General features: G+C 44.7%; 1 protein-coding gene across 1 annotated transcript in view; it reads right to left on the bottom strand.

Moving 5' to 3' along the window:
- Positions 1-977: 977 nt before the first annotated feature.
- Positions 978-22,676, bottom strand: part of LOC132208052 (uncharacterized) — a 93,875-nt gene continuing 72,176 nt past the window's right edge. Inside the window, exons 8-9 of the transcript XR_009444165.1 lie at positions 14,348-14,542; positions 978-2,383 (exon numbers count right to left, since the gene is read on the bottom strand). The gene's annotated coding sequence lies outside the window, so the exon portion shown is untranslated. The remainder of the gene's footprint in view (positions 2,384-14,347; positions 14,543-22,676) is intronic.

Genomic DNA, 22,676 nt, shown 5'->3' with positions numbered 1-22,676 from the left:
GAGGGAGGGAGGGGGGGGAGGGAGGGGGGAGGGGGGGTGGGGAGGGGGAGGTGGGGGGGGAGGGAGGGGGGGGAGGGGGGGAGGGGGAGAGGGAGGGGAGGAGGGGGAGAGGGAGGGGGGGGAGGGGGAGAGGGAGGGGGGGGAGGGGAGGGGGGGGCGGGGAGGGAAGGGATAGGTTAGGTTGGGGAGGGAGGGAAGGGATAGGTTAGGTTGGGGAGGGAGGGAAGGGATAGGTTAGGTTGGGGAGGGAGGGAGGGGATAGGTTAGGTTGGGGAGGGAGGGAGGGGATAGGTTAGGTTGGCGAGGGAGGGAGGGGATAGGTCAGTCCGGGGAAGACAGACAGGTCAAGAGGTGTGGTTAGTAGGTAGGAAATGGGGGTGTGGCTTGAGGTGGGAGGAAGGGGTAGGTGAGAGGAAGAACAGGTGAGGGAGGCGGGGACGAGTTGGGCTTGTTTTGGGATGCAGTAGGGGGAGGGAGATTTTGAAGCTTGTGAAATCCGCATTGATACCTTTGGGCTGCAGGGTTCCCAAGCAGAATATGAGTTGCTGTTCCTGCAACCTTCGGGTGGCATTGTTGTGGCACTGCAGGGGGCCCAGGATGGACATGTCGTCTAAGGAATAGGAGGGGAAGTTGAAATTGTTCACGACTCGGAGGCGCAGTTGTTTGTTGTGAACCGAGCATAGGGACTGCTTTGCAGAACACCTAAGTCTCTCCTTGGTTTCCCCGATGTTGAGGAGTCCACAATGGGTCCAGCGGATGCAGTATACCACATTGGTAGATATGCAGTTGAACATCTGCTTGATGTGGAAAGTCTTCTTGGGTCCTGGATGGGGGTGAGGGAGGAGGTGTGGGGGCACATGTTGCACTTCCTGTGGTTGCAGGGAAAATGCCGGGCGTGGTGGGGTTGGAAGGGAGTGTGGAGCGGACATGGGAGTCATGGAGAGAGTGGTCTCTCCAGAAAGTAGACAATGGTCGGAGGAAAAATGTCTTTGGTGGTGAGGTCAGATTGCAGATGGTGGAAATGTCAGAGGATGATACATTGTAGGCAGAGGTTGGGAGGGTGGTATGTGAGGATGAGGGGGTTCTCTTTTGGTGGTTATTGCGGGGACGGGGTGTGAGAGTTGAGTCACAGGAAATGAGAGAGACACGGTCGAGGGCGTTCTTGACCACTGCGAGGGGTTGCGGGGGTGTGGGATGGGTTGGGGGGAGTTGCGGTCCTTGAAAAATGAGGACATCCGAGGTGTACGGGAATGGAATGCCTCGTCCTGGGAGCAGATGTGGCGAAGGCAAAGGAATTGGGAATAGGGGATGTAATTTTTGCAGGAAGGTGGGTGGGAGGAGGTGTATCCTAGGTCGCTGTGGGAGTCGGTGGGCTTGAAATGGATATCAGTTTCGAGGTGGTTGCCCGAGATGGAGATAGAGGGGTCCAGGAAGGTGAGGGAGGTGTTGGAGATAGTCCAGGTGGACTTGAGGTTGGTGCCCGAGATGGAGACATATATAGCTCCATTCATATTCACAAATCTCTGTTTCAAATCTAATCTTCTGAAGCACGTATGTAATTTTTCATTGTCAAATAATGTTGGAATGTTGATTGCACAGCAAAAGTGTTTCAAGAGACTGATTGGCCTCATACTGTTTAGCCAATTGTATTTGGCAAGTTGACGTTCAGCACTTCTGTAACAAGTCCAATCCCAGTAAGTGGAGCAAATGGCATGGTCAACATAAATACAAGAGAGAAAAATTAAGACAATGGCCTGAGTATTTCGCCCGATTACAGCAGAGGCATTAACACATACTAGGTTACATTAATTTATCTCTGAATCTACCAAGAAATGAATTCTTTGACAATGTCATGACAACATTGAGACATTTGGCAAGCTCAGGGGCAAGGGGGCTGGTTCAGAACTGTACACAGAAACGTAATGAAATGCCAAAACACTGTACGGCGAGAATGGTACTAACAAGGAAATGGTACTATTTCATCTGTATCAATCCGTAGTTGGAATACACATGGTTTGAACCGGCACCAATGCAAAATTGAATAGCCATTGCATGACATAGCATGTGTTCAGAATGAGGAAGAGATGAAGCTTAGTTAGGATTCATTTCACGAAAATGAATCTCAACTAACTAATCTAATTAAACAAGGCAGTTTTACATACAGAACGCTGGTTTACCATCAAAATCTGCACTGATTGACTTCCAGATAGTAAACTGAAAGCTGTTGATCTCAAACTTTGCTTATCAACAGAACTGAAAGATGAAGTGACAATATTGGATTCAGGATTGCAAACTGACATTGGTGATTAAGCAACCGATAGAGACCATCCATGTAGTTAATCTTGAATTGGCAGCATTACAAGTGACCAGGACAATACCTGCTCTGTAAAAATAAGAAACAGAAGACAACTGAGATGCAAAAATGCGACATTCAATTAGAATTACAAAATACCTTAAGCAAACAATTTTATTTCATTCACATATATTATCTGCAATAATATCCATTTAATATTGGTTCTTCCAAACTGTTGCAGCACTTTGACATTAAAAGAATATTCCATCACAAGTATTGCTTGCAATAAAAATCCCAGCACGTTCTGAAATCCTGAGAATAAAAGTATTTCAATCCGATGGTGCTCCTGCATTATTCATCAGTTCCCCACTCAATGGGTATGTTCTGATATGCAGGAAACTTCTATTGTTCGATATGGGGATGGGGATTAACTTGGCATTGTTCTAATGGAGGCAGCACTGACAGATTATAATTTTCTTCCTGTGGGCTCTGTAGTCCAGATTTTTCTCTCCTCCATTATATTGCATTAAAGATCAACAACATTCACCATTTCCTCAGTCTGAGAACCGACCATGTTAAAAAGTGACCAATTAAAGTGTTGCATTGCCTTCAATTTCACAAGGACTGAACTAATCTGCTGCTTACGACACTGATTGCAAAATTAAACCATGAATTGAGAACAAAAACAGCGGGATTTTGTACTTTCAGAGATAATAGGAACTGCAGATGCTGGAGAATCCAAGATAATAAAATGTGAGGCTGGATGAACACAGCAGGCCAAGCAGCATCTCAGGAGCACAAAAGCTGACGTTTCGGGCCTAGACCCTTCATCAGAGAGGGGGATGGGGGTGAGGGAACTGGAATAAATAGGGAGAGAGGGGGAGGCGGACCGAAGATGGAGAGAAAAGAAGATAGGTGGAGAGAGTATAGGTGGGGAGGTGGGGAGGGGATAGGTCAGTCCAGGGAAGATGGACAGGTCAAGGAGGTGGGATGAGGTTAGTAGGTAGATGGGGGTGCGGTTTGGGGTGGGTGGAAGGGATGGGTGAGAGGAAGAACAGGTTAGGGAGGCAGAGACAGGTTGGACTGGTTTTGGGATGCAGTGGGTGGAGCGGAAGAGCTGGGCTGGTTGTGTGGTGCAGTGGGGGGAGGGGAAGAACTGGGCTGGTTTAGGGATGCGGTGGGGGAAGGGGAGATTTTGAAGCTTGTGAAGTCCACATTGATACCATTAGGCTGCAGGGTTCCCAGGCGGAATATGAGTTGCTGTTCCTGCAACCTTCGGGTGGCATCATTGTGGCACTGCAGGAGGCCCATGATGGACATGTCATCAAGAGAATGGGAGGGGGAGTGGAAATGGTTTGCAACTGGGAGGTGCAGTTGTTCGTTGCGAACTGAGCGGACGTGTTCTGCAAAGCGGTCTCCAAGCCTCCGCTTGGTTTCCCCAATGTAGAGGTAGCCACACCGGGTACAGTGGATGCAGTATACCACATTGGCAGATGTGCAGGCGAACCTCTGTTTCATGTGGAATGTCATCATGGGGCCTGGGATAGGGGTGAGGGAGGGGGTGTGGGGGCAAGTGTAGCATTTCGTGCAGTTGCAGGGGAAGGTGCTGGGTGTGGTGGGGTTGGAGGGGAGTGTGGAGCGAACAAGGGAGTCACGGAGAGAGTGGTCTCTCCGGAAAGCAGACAGGGGTGGGGATGGAAAAATGTCTTGGGTGGTGGGGTCGGATTGTAGATGGCGCAAGTGTCGGAGGATGATGCGTTGTATCCGGAGGTTGGTGGGGTGGTGTGTGAGAACGAGGGGGATCCTCTTTGGGCGGTTGTGGCGGAGGCAGGGTGTGAGGGATGTGTTGCGGGAAATACGGGAAACGCGGTCAAGGGCGTTCTCGATCACTGTGGGGGGAAAGCTGCGGTCCTTGAAGAACTTGGACATCTAGGATGTGCAGGAGTGGAATGCCTCATCGTGGGAGCAGATGCGGTGGAGGCGGAGGAATTGGGAATAGGGGATGGAATTTTTGCAGGAGGGTGGGTGGGAGGAGGTGTATTCTAGGTAGCTGTGGGAGTCAGTGGGCTTGAAATGGACATCAGTTACAAGCTGGTTGCCTGAGATGGAGACTGAGAGATCCAGGAAGGTGAGGGATGTGCTGGAGATGGCCCAGGTGAACTGAAGGTTGGGGTGGAAGGTGTTGGTGAAGTGGATAAACTGTTCGAGCTCCTCTGGGGAGCAAGAGGCGGCGCCGATACAGTCATCAATGTACCGGAGGAAGAGGTGGGATTTGGGGCCTGTGTAGGTGCGGAAGAGGGACTGGTCCACGTAACCTACAAAGAGGCAGGCATAGCTGAGGCCCATGCGGGTGCCCATGGCCACCCCCTTAGTCTGTAGGAAGTGGGAGGAGTCAAAAGAGAAGTTGTTGAGGGTGAGGACGAGTTCGGCTAGGCCGATGAGGGTGTCGGTGGAGGGGGACTGGTCGGGCCTGCGGGACAGGAAGAAGCGGAGGGCCTGGAGGCCATCTGCATGCGGAATGCAGGTGTATAGGGACTGGACATGCATGGTGAATATGAGGTGTTGGGGGCCAGGGAATTGGAAGTCCTGGAGGAGGTGGAGGGCGTGGGTGGTGTCACGGACGTAGGTAGGGAGTTCCTGGACCAAAGGGGAGAAAATGGAGTCCAGATAGGTGGAAATGAGTTCGGTGGGGCAGGAGCAGGCTGAGACGATGGGTCGACCAGGGCAGGCAGGTTTGTGGATTTTGGGAAGGAGATAGAAACGGGCCGTGCAGGGTTGGGGAACAATGAGGTTGGAGGCTATGGGTGGGAGGTCCCCTGAGGTGATGAGGTCATGAGGTCATGAATGGTGTTGGAGATGATGGTTTGGTGCTCGGGTGTGGGGTCATGATCGAGGGGCGGTAGGAGGTGGTGTCGGAGAGTTGGCGTCTGGCCTCGGCGATGTAGAGGTCAGTGCGCCATACTACCGTTGCGCCACCCTTGTCTGCAGGTTTGATCGTGGGGTTGGGGTTGGAGCGGAGGGCTGCCCGTTCTGCAGGGGAGAGGTTGGAGTGGGTGAGAGGGGTGGAGAGGTTGAGGCGGTTAATGTCTCGACGGCAGTTAGAGATGAAGAGGTCGAGGGAGGGTAGGAGGCCTGGGGGTGGTGTCCAGGAGGAGGACTTGTGTTGGAAGCGGGTGAAGGGGTCAGTGGAGGGAGGGTTAGGTTCCCGGTTGAACAAGTAGGCATGGAGGCGAAGACGGCGGAAAAACTGCTCTATGTCCAATCGTGACTGGTATTCGTTGATGTGTGGTTGTAGGGGGACAAAGGTGAGGCCCTTATTAAGGACTGACCATTCGTCCTCAGTCAGTGGGAGGTCTGGGGGGATGGTGAAGATGCGGCAGGGTTCAGTGTGGCTGTCTCCTCTGGGGTTGCTGGCTGTGGAGGTTGTGGGCAGAGCGATGAGGTCGTCAACCGTGGGCGGGGTTCCATCGGCGTCGGCCGTGGGCGGGGTTACGTTGGCGTCGGCCGTGGGCGGGGTTCCTTCATCAAATCCAACCTGTTTTGATGAGATACTTTTGACTGTATAATCATCCCTCCATACGAAAGCCTCTTCCTCTCCATCCATTGAATTCAATACTCTCTGACTTTGCAATGAACTGCACATTAATTGCCCTGGGCAATCTAAAAACATTTCCGAGTTGAAAACTTATGGCCAACTCCCAATGTAAATAGATTCCTAAATGGAATTAGCTGAGAAAATGGAAGCAGGTTCACTTACATGCCAATGTACAGGCCTAAACATGCACTTTAGTTTTGAAAAACTGAATGGTGGCTGGGAAAACGTCAGTTTGTATAGGTAGAAAATGGGGAGGTGGGTGGGGTCAGGAGCAATCAACAGGGTGGAGCCCAAAGAGAAAGACAGTTGGACAGATTTAGGATTTGCTAATGATCAGGCTGGGAGGGTGAATAGTTGTTAATGGGGACTGTTAGTCATCAACAATAGCGGGTGTGTCGGGGGAGGCTACGTGGTAACAAGGCCTGGTGTGTGGGGTGGGGGAGGCTGGGACATGGGAGAGTTTCGGCCCAAAAATTATTCAACTCAATATTGAGTCCGGAGGGCTGGAGGGTCCCCAAGCACAAAATGAGGTGTTGTTCCTCCAGCTTGCACTGGGCTTCACTAGGACACTGCAGCAAGCCGGAGACAGAGATGTTGGTCAGGGAGAAAGGTGGTGCATTGAAGTGGTAGACATATTTTTCAAAAATCTGATCTCAGATTTAGTCAAACCCTTCCCTCCACCAGTTTGTCACTGTTAGAAAATTTGGCCAGTTCATTAAACCCCTGAGTCCATGTTGTTGGTGGTAACTACAAATAGGCAAGATCCTAACATGATCCTCGGACGCCACAGCAAGTACTCTTACCAGTCTCAATCTTGATACCACTTCTCAACTGAAAACTCACCGCTTCAGCCAGTTTTAATCCATTCCTGTGTTTTGTTTTAATTCTCCCACAATGAGCTTCAATAGCTCTGTTACATGGAACTTTGCTGAAGTTTCTTTTTTAAAGTCTAGATATATGTCAAATCAGGTAATGATCTAAATGAATTGCGAAGCAGACTCATAGATCCAAATGACCTTCTCCTATTTCTGCATCTTGGAATTCCCACAGTCTACCTGGAACATGATTTCCTCTAAAAGTTCAAAGTGGTTCGTCAGCCAGACTGCCCCTTCCAAACCTACATGTTGGCCAATGTTAATTAGATTAGCTGTTCGACCCTCACTCCTCACAATCATTTCCAGTATTTTACTCCGACCTTGGTTAAGTGTAATGAACTTTAAGTTTTAGAATCCTTACAATGTGGAGACAGGCCCTTCGGTCCAAAATGTTCAGTTGGATCCTTGGAACATCCCACCCAGACCCATCCCCCTATAACACACCTAATCTACACATCCCTGGACACGATGGGCAATTTAGCATGGCCAGTCCACCTAACCCGCACATCTTTGGACAGTTGGAGTAAACCGAGCACCCGGAGAAAACTCACACAGACACAGGGAGAACTTGCAAACTCCACACAGACCGTCACCCAAGTCTGGAATCAAACCCGGGTCCCTGGTGCCAAGAGGCAGCGGTGCTAACCACTGCACCACCATGCCGCCCTTAAAGACATGTCCTTTGAGTCAGAAACAAGCCAGCAACCAGAGGATCTTTTTGGATCTTTATTTGAAAGTTAACCTGTTTCCAATTTGTATTACCAAGATATTCCCAGAATATAATTTCCTCGTAACAATTACCAGCACATCACAAATAAAATCCCTTGGCTCCCTCAACACCTGAAATACACGCTATTAAAGCCACTTGCAAAAGTGAAGACTGCATTCTCAACAAAGCGAAATGGAAAGTATTTTATTGAAAGAACGAACTACTTTCTGCATCTCCTTCCCTTGCTCTGCACTTTTCATCTCTGAACTGATAGATTGCCACAGCACATACCAGTAGAAATCAGGAACCATAGACAAGAGTGATCTTTATCGTTACTATCCCAAGGTCCCACAGACAAACTACTCTTACGTTGAGTTGATACAATGTAGCCCCTGATTATTAATTCAACCTGGAACTATTTTGTTACAAATCGACGAGACACTTTCATCACAATGGGAGCAGATTAAATGCTGTCTCATTTCAATGTATTTCAATGCTGTCTCATTTTTGAATGTTTTTTTATTACGTCATTATTGTGTGTTACTGCTTTAGTGCATCAGCAGCCAGGTAACCAACAAATTCTCTGATGTATCACTGGCAATTATGGACTTCGGGCCAGGTTCATTAATGCTTTGATTTTTCTCTCTCCTTCTACTTTCAGGAATCCCAGTGTTTCTTGGCCTTCCAACTGACCTACCAGTGTTCAAGGATATTCTTTTCCATACAGCAAGATATTATTTTCAGAATTATATCCCCAAAACATAATCTAGCAATTTAACACAAGAAATTCAACTGGCATACGCCAGCTAGAGTTATCACATTCGTAACCCTTATGACAATTGTTTGTAGATTCTCTACATCCTCTCAGCATTGTCTGGCCAATACTTTCCTCCATGTACTGTGTTAACAGCAAAGTCACAAAGTGAAATTATATTCTATTTGTGTCAAATTTCAGAAGTACAATGGATTCAATGGTAAAGAAATACTAACTCAAATACAGCAGCTATAGGTAATCAGTTTAACCTTCCAACCAAAGCAGAACAACAACCAAATGACAGACTGCCAAACTATACACCCAAAACAACAGCAAATTCAAAATAAGAAAAGCCATGATTAAACTGCTCTCATGGGAATGCACTTGATAACTGCACTCGGATACAGGGAAAAATGCCAAGCCTGGAGGAAAAGTGCAGCACACCCCTAAGGTAAACTCAGGTTGTTGAAGGCATGCTTCACAAGAAATAAATTAAAGAAATTTTGGCTTTACTGCTGGCAAACACAGCAAATGGCTGGTGAAAACAAATGAGACGTTTCTGAAGGAAGGCTCAACTTCAAAAACATGTGCTCCAAAGAATCAACATGACAAAACAAAATAAGAAAATCAGATGACACCAAAAACAGAAGTTGCTGGACAAGCTCAGCAGGTCTGGCAGCATCTGTGAACAAAAATCAGAGTTCACGTTTTGGGTCGGGTGACCCCTCCTCAGAACACAACCGTCTTGTTTGTCCGTTTCTATGCATAATGCAAAATGTGAAACAGTTGTCTAATTGCAAAGATTTTCATCATTTTAGTATTTCAGCCAGAACATACTGCTTATTAGATGATTAAATTGGTCTTTCATGACAAGCCTGCTCATAAAGTTGTGTCTAAACTGCAGTGGGTAATCACTTGAGCAATGCTGGATGTGTCAAAATGTCAAAATGCTGCTTGGCCTTCGGTGTCCATCCAGCTCCACACTTGGTTGTCTCTGATTCTGCAGCATCTGCAGTTCCCATCATCACTGATACAATTTTGTGACTTACCCATTTACAAACCAAATATTTCAGAAGATATTCTAGACAATAGAAGAAATCTGTTAAATTACTTTATGTTGAATCTTTCAGGGTAATGCTAAGAGTATGTTTTTGCATGTTTCAGTTTTCAAATCAGATGCACAGCAACAGGACGCCTCCAAGTATTTCTAAACAAGACAGATTTGATTTTTTGTGGTGGCACAGAAGCAGAACAGTTGTTGCCAGTCTCCAAAAGTCTATTACTTTAGCATATCAGAGTCTCTGGGGTAATCTCACAGCATACTCACGACAAGATCACTCTCAAAGCCACACACAAATCAAATCTAATTCTAGACGGATTCTTCTCTTTACTTCTATTTATTTTAAAGCAAACATTTGTACGGAAAAGAATTTTACAATCAGACTGTTTGAATCAACTGCTTTAGAAAAAGGCCGACAAACAAACACACAGCACGCAGTTCTGGGCAAATTATTGAGGGTCTGTCTACCAGTCCTAACCATTTCTTCATGAGGACCATAAATCTTTTTGAATCCTTATATTTCCTTGTTGACCTTGTCAGCATTTCATGATAAAGTACATATAAATGCTTAAAACAAGTCAAAATCCTGGAATTCCCTCCCTAATGTCATTGCGAGAGTAGCTATATCACATGGCATGCAGCGGGTTAAGAAAGCAACTCACCACCACTTTCTCAAGGGCAACTCAAGACAGGCAGGGATGTCCATATCGCAAAAGTGAATAAAAATTGTATGTTGAAATAAAGATACACAAAAGTAAGTCTCACCTCAGGTGAGGAAACTACTGGAAGCAATTCTGTGGGACAGAATTAATCCACACTTGGAAAGGCAGGGCAGTCATGGTTTTATTGAGGGGAGGCCATGTCTGAATAACTTGATTGCATTTTTTGAAGAAGTAACCAGGTGTGTACAAGAGGGGATTACATTTGAAATAATCTACTTGGGCTTTAGCAAGGCTTTTGTCAATGTCCCAAATGGAAGACTAATAGTGAATAGCCCAAGGGGTCTGAGGAAATTTGGCTACTCGGATCCGGAATTGGTCGAATGGCAAAGAACAGAGGATGATGATTGCTTGGTGTTTTGGTGATTGGAATTCTGTGTTCAGTGCAGGGATCAATGTTGGACTTTTTGCTGTTTGTGTTATTTATAAACAATTTAGATATCTATACAGCAAGACAGATCAGTTAGTTTGCAGATGGTGCAAAAATTGGTGGAGTAGTCATTCATGAGGAGGTTAGCTTTAGATAACAGGGGAATATAGATAGGCTAATCAGCAGCAAATGGAATTCAATCTGGATACACGTGAGAGAATGCACTTCAGCAGGACAAATAAGGCATAGGAATATATGATGAAAGGTGGAAGCACTGAGGATCCCAGGGATTTTAATATACATGTACACCAGTCCCTTAAGGTATCAGGTCGGGTAGATAAAGTAATGAAGAAGGCATAAGGGACACTTACCTTTACTAACTAAGGCATTGAGTTTAAGAGTAGGGTGGTTATGCTGGAACTCTGCAAAACATTGTTTAGGACACAGCTAGCGTAATGGGCACAGGTCTGGAATCCACAGTGAAGGGTTGGGGGGATGTCACTGCACTGGAGAAGGTGCAGGGGAGATTTATCAGGATGCTGTCCAAGGTGAAGAGTTTTTGAAATGAAGAAAGATTGAACAGTCTAAAGTTGTTTTCCATAGAACAGAACAGATGAAGGGAGAATATGATTGAAATGTATAAAATTATGAGAGACATAAACAGAAAGAAACTTTTCGCTTTGGTGCAGGGATCAATGACTGGTCACGTAGATTTAAGGTAAGGGGCAAGAGATTCATAAGGGATGAAAGGAAAAATGTTTTTACCAAGAGGGTGCAGGGATCACTGCCAGTAAGGGTGGCTGAGGCAGAAACCCTCGTAAGATTTACGAAATAAAGGTGGATACTTGCTACGCCAAGGCATACAAGGCAAATGGTACAAATGCCGTAAAATGGGATTAGAATAGTTCGGTGGCTGTTTTTCACAGGCACAGTGCCAAAGGTTCCTTTCCTGAGCTAGAGGCCTCTATGAGACAATAACCAATTCATGAGCATAATAGGTAGTTCATAACATCAATAACTTTGGTTAAAGATATTGGCTGAGAAATTCAAATTCGATTGCCTAACATGGCCATTTCTGGGAAATAGCTCAGAATGACTCCCGAAGTGAGCAGTGAATAAAGAAAAGGATTTAATCTAATTACCATTAGATACTGTTTCAACAAATCTCCTGTGCTGTGTTAAAAACCTGCCTGCCCTGCCCAAAATCCACAAGCCTGCCTGCCTGGGTCGACCCATTGTCTCAGCCCGTTGTTGCCCCACCAAACTCATCTACACCTATCTGGACTCCATTTTCTCCCCCTTGGTCCAGGAACTCCCCACCTACGTCTATGACACCACCCACGCCCTCCACCTCCTCCAGGACTTCCAATCCCCTGGCCCCCAACACCTCATTTTCACCATGGACGTCCAGTCCCTATACACCTGTATTCCGCATGCAGATGGCCTCAAAGCCCTCCGCTTCTTCCTGTCCCGCAGGCCCGACCAGTCCCCCTCCACCGACAGCCTCATCCGCCTAGCCAAACTTGTCCTCACCCTCAACAACTTCTCTTTCGATTCCTCCCACTTCCTACAGACAAAGGAGGTGGCCATGGGTACCTGCCTGGGCCCAAGCTATGGCTGCCTCTTTGTAGGTGACATGGAACAGTCCCTCGTCCGCACCTACACAGACCCCAAACCCCACCTCTTTCTCTGTTACATTGATGACTGTATCGGCACCGCCACTTGCTCCTCAGGGCAGCTCGAACAGTTCATCCACTTCACCAACACCTTCCACCCCAACCTCAAGTTCACCTGGGCCATCTCCAACACATCCCTCACCTTCCTGGACCTCTCAGTCTCCATCTCAGGTAACCAGCTAGAAACTGATGTCCATTTCAAGCCCACCGACTCCCACAGCTACCTAGAATACACCTCCTCCCACCCACCCTCCTGCAAAAATTCCATCCCCTATTCCCAATTCCTCCGCCTCCGCCGCATCTGCTCCCAGGATGAGGCATTCCACTCCCGCATACCCCAGATGTGCACGTTCCCCAAGGACCGCAACGTTCCCCCCGCAGTGGTCGAGAACGCCCTTGACCGCGTCGCCTGCGTTTTCCGCAACACATCCCTCACACCACGCCCCCACCACAACCGCCACAAGAGGATCCCCCTCGTTCTCACACACCACCCCACCAACCTCCGGATACAACGCATCATCCTCCGACACTTCCGCCATCTACAATCCAACCCCACCACCCAAGCCATTTTTCCATCCCCACCCTTGTCTGCCTTCTGGAGAGACCACTCTCTCCATGACTCCCTTGTTCGCTCCACACTCCCCTCCAACCCCACCACACCCGGCACCTTCCTCTGCAACCGCAGGAAGAGCTACACTTGCCCCCATATCTCCTCCCTCACCCGCATCCCAGGCCCCAAGATGACCTTCCATATTAAGCAGAGGTTCACCTGCACATCTGCCGATGTGGTATACTGTATCCATTGTACCCAGTGTGGCTTCCTCTACATTGGGGAACCAACCGGAAGCTTCGGGACCGCTTTGCAGAACACCTCTGCTTGGTTCGCAATAAACAACTGCACCTCCCAGTTGCAAACCATTTCCACTCCCCCTCCCATTCTTTAGATGACATGTCCATCATGGGCCTCCTGCAGTGCCACAATGATGCCACCTGAAGGTTGCAAGAACAGCAACTCATATTCTGCTTGGAAACCCTGCAGCCCAATGGTATCAATGTGGACTTCACAAGCTTCAAAATCTCCCCTTCTCCCAATGCATCCCAAAACCAGCACAGTTCTTCCCCTCTCCACAGTGCATCCCAAAACCAGCCCAACTTGTCTCCGCTTCCCTAACCCGTTCTTCCTCTCACCTATCCCTTCCTCCCAGGTCAAGCAGCACCTCCATTTCCTACCTACTACCTCATCCCGCCTTCTCGACCTCTCCGTCTTCTCTGGACTGACCTACCCACCTACTACCTCCCCACCTATACTCTCCTCTCCACCTATCATCTTTTCTCTCCATCTTCGATCCGCCTCCCCTTCTCTCCCTATTTATTTCAGAACCCTCTCCCCATCCCCCTCTCTGATGAAGGGTCTAGGCCCGAAACGTCAGCTTTTGTGCTCCTGAGATGCTGCTTGGCCTGCTGTGCTCATCCAGCTTCACACTTTGTTATCTTGAATTATCCATGTAATGGATTATAAAGTAATTTGAATGAAAGATAGAGCATAACCCAGGAATATGGGTATAAATTACATAGTTGAGATTATGTTACGAATACTGAGATTCATAAAGCTTTCCCTGGACAAAGAATTCACTAAGCATGTTGGTCACAAATCTGTAAATAGTTTTTTAAGCCACTCAACTCAGAATCACACTGTGTGCTGAACTAAATCTTGTCACATTTTTGACACACGCAATACAATTAATCAAAAGATATTGCTTTCAGCAGAAACACACACGGCTGTAAAAATTGCACAGCTCTTAATAAAAGTCAGTCAACTCACTGTATCTCCTTGAACATAATGAAAACTTGACTGAAATCAACTGCATAGAGCTAATTATAAGCCGAACTCTGGCAGCTCCCGTTCATATGACAGCACCACACAATTAATAAAACAGCTCCACAAAGTGTTCACAATCAAAAGACTGAGATAAGTACTGAATGACCTGGGTAACTGGAGGTCGAGTCTAGAATTTTAACTCATTGTACGAGTCAAGGTTGCGCTTGGTTATATAAATTAATGTTATGATTGGAATAGCGTAGTTTCTCTAACTGTGTGTGACTGAAATTAATCAGAGCTAACATTTCGGGTCCAGTGACTGTTCCTCAGAACTGGACCCGAAACTGGACAATAACCGGCTTGCTGTTGCTCATTTTGGGTTCCATCAGGGCCAACGTAGCTTCTAACTTTAATACAATCTCGGTCCAAACAGAGACAAAAGAATAGTTTTCCAAAGGTGACAGAAAAGTAACTCACCTTGACATCAAAAAGCCTTCCGAAAACTGAAGTCAATTGGGAATCAGGTGGGAAATGGCCGACTAGTTGGAGATATAGACAGCAAAAGGCAGGATTGGTTGTGGTTGCCGGAGATCCATCAGCTCAGTACCAGGTCATCGCTGCAAAGTTCCTCAGTCTGACCAGCTTCAGCTGCTTTATCAATGAACGTAACTCCTTCACAAAGTCAGAAGTGGGTATAGGCACTGATTACTGCAGTCCATGTCCATATGCAGCAAGGCCTGGGCAAAGTTTAGGCTAGGGCTGACAAGTGGTACGAATTATGCATTACAAAAAAGTGTCAGGCAATGACAATCTCCAGTAAGGGAGAATCTAAATCTCTTTACTTGACAAAAACAGAAGTTGCTGGAAAAGATCAACAGGCCTGACAGCATCTGTGAAGAGAAATTGGAATTAACATCTAAGGTCCGGTGACCCTTCCTGAGATATATATTTGAAAGTGCTGAATTTAGAGGCCTACAGAGACACAGCTGGGTAGCTCTTTCAGGAGCCAGTACAGACAGAGTGGGCCAAATGGCCACCTTCTATACTGTAAAATTCTATGATTCTTCAGTTCAGAAATATTAGAATTTGATTGTGATGCAGGATAATGGAGTCGAAGTTGATCACCAAAAAAAAATCGCTGAGCTCACATTTTTCCGCACTTCAGTTAAAGAATAATTTACCAAAAAATCTCACTCAAATTTTACTAGTTACTTGCGCAATTTTCCTGAAAGGCTGTTACCTTGCTGGAGATGTACCCATCAGTTCCTCCATACTCATCTGTTTTTCAGCTATACTCTACAACAGTGGGTGGCAGTCGCTACATTAATTCAACACAGCACATAACTCTCAACCAAAATGTCTTTGCTGAGGACTTTCTGGCCCAAAATCTTTTCAGCATACACAAATCAAACTTGTGTTAGAATGCCTACAGTGTGGAATCAGGCCTTTTTCTGATCCAAGCCCAGACATAGGTTCAATTGATCAACTGTCAAATTGAGGATCAATGTGGTGATCGGTGACACGACACCATTGTCAAAAAGCAGAGGAACTGTGAGAAAGTCACCTCATTTACCCCGCTTTTGGCTGAGAGTCTTGTTCTGCAGGGTTTGTTCTTTTTACTGATATCTCCCACCCACGATACTGCAGAATAACTGTTCATCTTGACTATCCTGCCACCTTATTGGTGACAAGTGTATGCATGTCTGCACCTGAATGTAGAATGGTTTAAGTTTACATGTTCATCATTAATAATCCACTTTGTCACTTGTTAAAGAATACATTTAAAATAATAAATGTACTTTTTCCCCCATTAATTGATGAAGCCTGGAGAAAATTTCTTTTATCCTCAATAACGGTAACAGTCAGACATTAACAATCCTTGAGGTTACACTCGTCATATTTACAATTATTTATGGAATAGTGGGGTTCAATCTCTAGTAGGCTCTTCCAATATAGATTGTGACAAATCCAAAAAAAATTTACGTCCCAAGAAAATGCTGCTCAAAACAGGCTCATAATGATAAAATCAAATATATATCAAGTGTTTTCACTGAATGTACTTAAGAACAAAATTTACCTTCATTCTCTCAGGGAATCGAGGGACTCAGGGAGCAAGCAGGAAAGCAAATTTGAAGCCCAAGATGAGCCACAATTGTAGTGAATGAGGAAGCAGGCACAGTGGGCTGCACAGTCTTCTCCTGCCCTTGGTTCTTATATTCCTTTACAGTATTATTAGATTGGATCCAAAGCCAAATTGAAACTAAGCACAGCTGGATCCTAGCTGAACCTGTTAAAACGAGTGGAAGGGATGCACTGTCTTTAAGTTTTTCACAAAGCCTTTCTTTATTGTTCACAGGAGTGCATCAAAATATTCTGGACAGCTTTTAGTGAAAGAGCATTCCAACTAATATCAAATAGGCAATCAGTATCAAACACCAACAAATCTTAAAAGAAAGGCAGTAAACCTTTAGCAGAATATTGCTGGCCTACTTTATAAAGTACATTGTTGCATACAACATGGATACAAAGTTCCAAAGTTCTTGTCTTGACTAAATCAAGCTTTGTACAGCTTCATTTACTGTTCAGGTTTCATACAAAGTTCCGCTAAATCCTTTCACCATGTATATTTCGTAATCAAACAACAAACTAAAAGGAATTTGTGATTAGTTGCAAATAATTAGTAGCGTGTTATGAAAGTAAAGAGTCAAAATTCATAGTTTCAATGTGCAAGAGTCCACAACACAAATAACCCACAACTCTACAATCTGTGAAATATCAATTGGAATGCAAGCTGATTAAAAAAGCTCAAAGGCAACAGAAATGAGAATTAATGCTATTGGTGAAACTCCAAAGGTTAACATATCACACTGCATGCACCTTTGTATACATGGGAAGGTAATAAATGAGATTTGATTTGACATATTACCGTCACATGTAGACAGACACAGTGAAAAGTATTGTTTTACATGCTAACCAAACTAGGTTGATACGGCATCAGGAAAGCCAGTGCCAGACATGAGACTGCTGAGTGAGAGAGTTTATTTCAGGGGATAATGTTTGGTGTAGGAACCAGAGGAATGTACCTGCATGAGTAACGGGCATGGTCAATGTGAGGTCAGGTCGAATGACATATAAAGATCAAGTAGATGCAACAGCCCTGAACGAGAATGTCACCAAGACTGCTGCAAACTCGCAAACAGTGCAGGGGCACAACGTGCCCAGCTCCTCGACAGCCTTTCCAATAGTTTGGGAACATGTGTGTTCGACTTCTCCGTCAAGATTCTCGGAATCTGAGATGGTCACTGCCTCGACGCCTTTTCCGCTTGCAGAATAAAACTGATTTCTTGCGAAATACTCTCGGTGCAAGAGGCAGGCTACTGCACATTACACTCTGCCCGTATCCGAGACAGGATTAGAGGAACCTGACCCGACGCTAGAACATCCAGAAACCACAAAAGAAAAAGAACCAGCCTGTGTCCTTGAACTCAGAAGGGGAGGAATATATTGAATGTAATGAGGTCAGCCAGATGGACAGCACAGAGTGAGTTTCCTGAATGGGGCTTAATCTGGTCCAGTCAGGAAGCCCTGGCTGATTGATAAGAACTGGAGTGTCGGACATCCTGCTCACTCTGAAAGAGTCGGTTGAGTGTCAAGGACTCTCAGTTTGTAAATAAAAGGTGACTTGGTGACAGGATACCAGCTCTGCGGAATTATTTCAGGTCCCTCTTAAAAACAAAATTTTTGATCCCTTCCACTGCGACAAATTAAAAATTCTGAGTGAAAACCCAAGAGGACAGCGGATGCTGTAAATCAGAAATAAAAGCAGAAGTTGCTGGAAAAGCTCAGCAGGCCTGGCAGCATCTGTGAAGGAAAATCAGAGTTACCATTTCAGTGACCTTTCCTCAGTTCTGAACAAGTACATTCATCATATGAATGCTGCAAACTCGCAAACAGTGCGGAAGCATGACATGCCCAGCTTCTCGACAGACTTCCGATAATTTTGAGCATCTTGCTAAATCTCCTCTACACCCTCTCTAAAGCTTCCACATCTCTCCTATAATGAGGCGACAAAAGCTGAACATAAAAATACAAGTGTGGAGTAACCAGAATTTCAGAGAGCTGCAGCATAACCTAATGGCTCTTAAAATCAATTCTCCTGTCAATGAAAGCCAACACACCATATGCCTTCTTAAAAACCCTCTCAACTTGGGTAGCAACTTGGTGGGAGCTTTGGATATGGACCCCAAGATCCCTCTGTTTCTCCATACTTCCATTAACCCTGTAATCTACATTGAATTTGAACTTACAAAATAAATCAGTTCACACTTTTCTGGTTTGAATTCCATCTGCCAGTTCTTTGCCCAGCTCTGCATCCTGTTGCAACCTGCAACAGCCCTCCACACTATCCACAACTCCAACAACCTTTGTGTCATTGGCAAACTTAGTAACCCACCCTCCCACTTCCTCTTCCAAATCGTTTATAAAGATCACAATCAGCAGGCGTCCCAGAACAGATCCCTGCGGAACACCACGAGTCACCGAGTTCCAAGCTGAATACTTTCCATCTACTACCAACCTGTCTTCTATTGGGCAGCCAGCTATGTATCCAGACAGGCAAATTTCCCTGAATCTCATGCCTCCTTACTTTCTGATTGAGCCTACCATGTTGAAGCTTATCAAATGTCTTGCTAAAATCCATAGACACCACATCCATGGTCTACCTTCATCGATGTATTTTGTCACATCCTCAAAGAATTCAATAAGGCTTGTGAGGCCTGACCTACCCCTCTGAAAGCCATGCTAGTTCTAATCAAACTGTGCTTTTCCAAATAATCATAAATACTATACTATTCATATTGGGATATACCCATATCACATGGACTGCAGTGACTTATTCTCACCTTCTCAAAGGCAATTAGAATTGGACAATGGACACACTCCATGAATGATTTAAGGAAAAAAAAACTCCGTGTCTGTCATTTTTGTTCCACTGACACAGTCATCCTCTTCTTTCCACCCTCTACCCAGTTAGAAATTTTAGGTTGAAGCTCCAAACCAGGACTTGAGCACAAAATGATGGCAATGTTGAGGGAATGCTGCAATGCTGACGTACCTACTCTTGGCATTCTTTCCGAAGCCTGAATTCAATGGAAGTCAGCAATAAAAAAGTTAGCCAGAACGTGTCCATTAAACCATTCTCAATTGCCATTTGGTTCACTAATGCCCGACACAGAAGGAAACCTGGCCTAGGATACACGTGATTCCAGTCTTCGCATTCATAAAATCACAGAATCATATGGTACAGAACAAACCCTTCAGTCTCGGCCATGCATCATAGTTTACGCTTAACTGCCTTCTAAGCAATTTGGCATGAGCAATAAACAGTCACCTAGCCAGCAACACAAGGCCCATTTAGAAAAAGTACTGATAATATTGGCTTCCAAGAGTTACTGACGTCGACACCATCAAGAAGCTGAAATAACATAAATATAGTGATGCAAAAATTGACTCAGCGGCACCTAACTAAGCTCCTTGATAATGAGCAGAGACTCAGAACCTCCAAGCTGGTAAGCTCAATGTCATTACTAATCAAAGCAAAGGATGCAGAGGTACATGCTGTTAATCTTAGTTGTGTGTCACTGGTCAAGTTCAAAAAGGGGGCCACAATGATGATTAAGAGCGTCTAAGTTGGCGGTTGGTTGGCTGACTGTCATAAGCCAAGCTCATTATGTGCTGAGGATACAGAATGACTTGTATGAAAATAAATTAATTTTAAAAATTATATTTCCTCATTAGAAGTACAGGATAGTTTTAATAGCCCTGAAGGGAACATTATAAAGAGTCACTTTAGGCTTCATGTTTGTTTTGCTTCTGTCCTACAGGGGTTATGCGTGTAATTTTCATCAAAAATGATTAGCTGCTCTAGGCCGGCCCAGATTAAAATTCTAGCAGTTTGGTAGTGGCTTGACCACTCGACCATAAATATAGCATAAAGACCCATTCATTCCTTGGCAGTTTTATTAACTCCAATACCGTTTGTTATTAGAAAGGCTGTCAAAACATATCAGAAAGAATCCTTCAAAGGAATCAGCTGAGAATACAATACTGCAAAGATAATTTTCTCTTCAAGTTGTCAAATCATTTTATTTTTAAGGGTGGACAACTATCGTGGACAAACAAGAGACACAAAATTCTACAGGTGGGGGTGGAGTAGTGATATCATCGGACTATTAATCCAGACCCACAAGCTAATGTCCTTGGGACTTGGCTTCAAATCTCACTATGACAGACGATATAACATATTTACTCTCTCCTAATGTCCCCTTAACTCCTCAATACCTTGTACCTAAACATTGGAAATTAATTCCCTTTATACAATTACAGGAATAAAAATAATTTACATTTTCGATAGTCAAATATCAAACTTCTAGTTAGATATATGTCACAACCAACTCATACCTGACCTGATCAGAATTATAAAACTTTCAATGAATGTTTAAAACAAAACCAGTGTTATGACAGTGGATCAGAGCTTCAAAATACAAACAGGCCTCTTTTCACTTCGCATTTCAAAATTACTCACTTTTGAAAGAAAAACAGGACTGCTACAGAAAGTATAAACTGTAAATGTGAACTCACTGAAAAGATCCTACAAGAAGCCCACGTAATGCTGTAAAGAATCACAGAAATTTCAAACAGGGACAGACCTCCTAAAAAGACAGACCGAGGGGCTGACTGCACCCCTGTCAGCAAACAGCCACCTTTTTCAGGCATATCTGTGTTAGCCTCCAGAAATGTATGAAAAAGAGGTTAAAAAGTGAATGCAACAATGAGCCTGTCACTATTAGCAGAAAATGTCCTGGTATATGGCCCAGAGTGCTGAGGGACACAGCTTTGAGAATAGCGATTTTTAACAGCCCTATCCTACCAGAAAAAACATAGAATCACCCCTTCTTCCTCCACATGCTGTCAGTGAGTTCAAAAGTAATCACAAAGGAATTTTGATTACAAAATCAACATCAAAACTGTCAGCTCAACTATCAAGGTCAACGCTACTGGCCCAATCCAATCACAGCTGCTACATCTTTGCACTTGCTCCTCACAAATAATTCAGAGGCTCATCTGCATTTTGCTTTTACTTTTATCCAGTTGCACTCATCGCTTACTTTTATAAGTTTAGTAGTTTAATTATGTATTTTTTTATTTTGAAGAAACTGAAAAATGTTTGGGAGGAAACAAATGCTAGGAAAGTCAAGGAAAACTGTCTCAACTCCCCTAGTCAATTTTCATCATGGGATATCACATCCCTGGAATTATTGTAAATTGCTTCTGCTCTGCATCCAACATATTCACAACATTCCCATAGTATTGGAGGTTTTCATCTGCCATGGTGGCATAAACCTATTTAGAAGTAACCTTGCCAGAATCTTCCTGGAAAAGGTAAATCTGACGAGCAGCAATTCTAACATGTGAAGCTGTAAAGGCAACAATACACATTTTCAGCTCAGACAGCAGAAGGGAAGTTCTCCAGGGAAAGAGAAAAAAATAGCAAAGAAATAAACTGTAATAATGGCTGAGAGACAGTGGGCAAGTGGCAAATACAGTGAACTAAAAATCCAGAGACCCAGGCTGATGCTCTGGAGAATGTAGGTTCATGTTCAAACACTGCAGCTGGTCAAATTTACAATTCATTAAAAAAATACCCAGAACTAAAAGTTATTTCCAGTAACGCTATCATGAAACTATCAACAATTGTTGGTAAAAATCCATCTGATCCACTCATGTCTTTTTGGGGAGAATTTGATCATCCTTACCCCATCTGATCTACATGTGGCTGCAGAGCCACAGCAATGTAGGTAGCTCTGAACCACCCTCCCAGCCATCCACTCAGTTCAACAGCAATTAGTGAAGGACAACAAATGATACCTTCACCGGTGATAGCCACATCCCTTGCAAGAATGGAACATGTTATAATGAAATGGAAGGACTTGATCAATGTAGTGTGAAATTATCAACAGATGAATGGATAGAATTGGATACAGAATGCAGTTCATCAATATGATGAGATGGTGCAAAACAGAGGATATTGCTTTCAGGATTCCTGTCATTAAGGCAAACTCGAAGACTCAGCAAGCAGTTAGGGCACTCATTAATGTATGAGCAGAAACTAAATAGCCATGAAAACCAACATAAAAGTACAAACAGCAGGCTCTTAAAATTTTTTGGAGATGTGCAAGGCAATATTAAATTATGCCCTGAAGTGGTTAAGTTCAGTTAATCCTATTATAAATAGCACTGAAACTCACTGTCAATTACACATTAGTCCAGAATTTTCGAGGCAATAGATAAAGTGAAGCAGAATACCAGTTTCCATGAGGAACAAACATAATTTGGAAGTTAAAGGGATGAAAGGAATTACTTTTCTGAACAACGTTCTGAACAAAGACAGGCAGAGGGCAGATTGAGAATATGAAACATTGAGGAGATGGTAAGTAAAGAAACAGGTTTGGAAGCAACAGTGTGGTAGAATTGTAGAAGTTCTCTGGCCTCATGCAACATCAGGAATGAATACATTTGATCTTTATAGAACAGAATGTCAGAGAAGGGGGGGCTCTCTTCCAAAATGGTCAAGCTTACAAAATGTAGGAAAAAGGCTGCCTTCCTCTTGGTGCTTCTCACTGGATGAACACTCGAGGAAAGTTGTGCTCATTGGTTGCGGACCTGTTGGTGGTTGCTTCGTTCATATCAGGCAGATTCTCCCACAGCGGGTGAAGGTGTGGTCACAGTCTTCACTGGGGGCAACTGA

This window comes from Stegostoma tigrinum, unplaced genomic scaffold (genome assembly GCF_030684315.1).
Source record: "Stegostoma tigrinum isolate sSteTig4 unplaced genomic scaffold, sSteTig4.hap1 scaffold_273, whole genome shotgun sequence".
NCBI lineage: Eukaryota > Metazoa > Chordata > Chondrichthyes > Orectolobiformes > Stegostomatidae > Stegostoma > Stegostoma tigrinum.
Note: the sequence above shows the minus strand (reverse complement) of the source record. Positions and strands in the feature narration are given on the sequence as shown.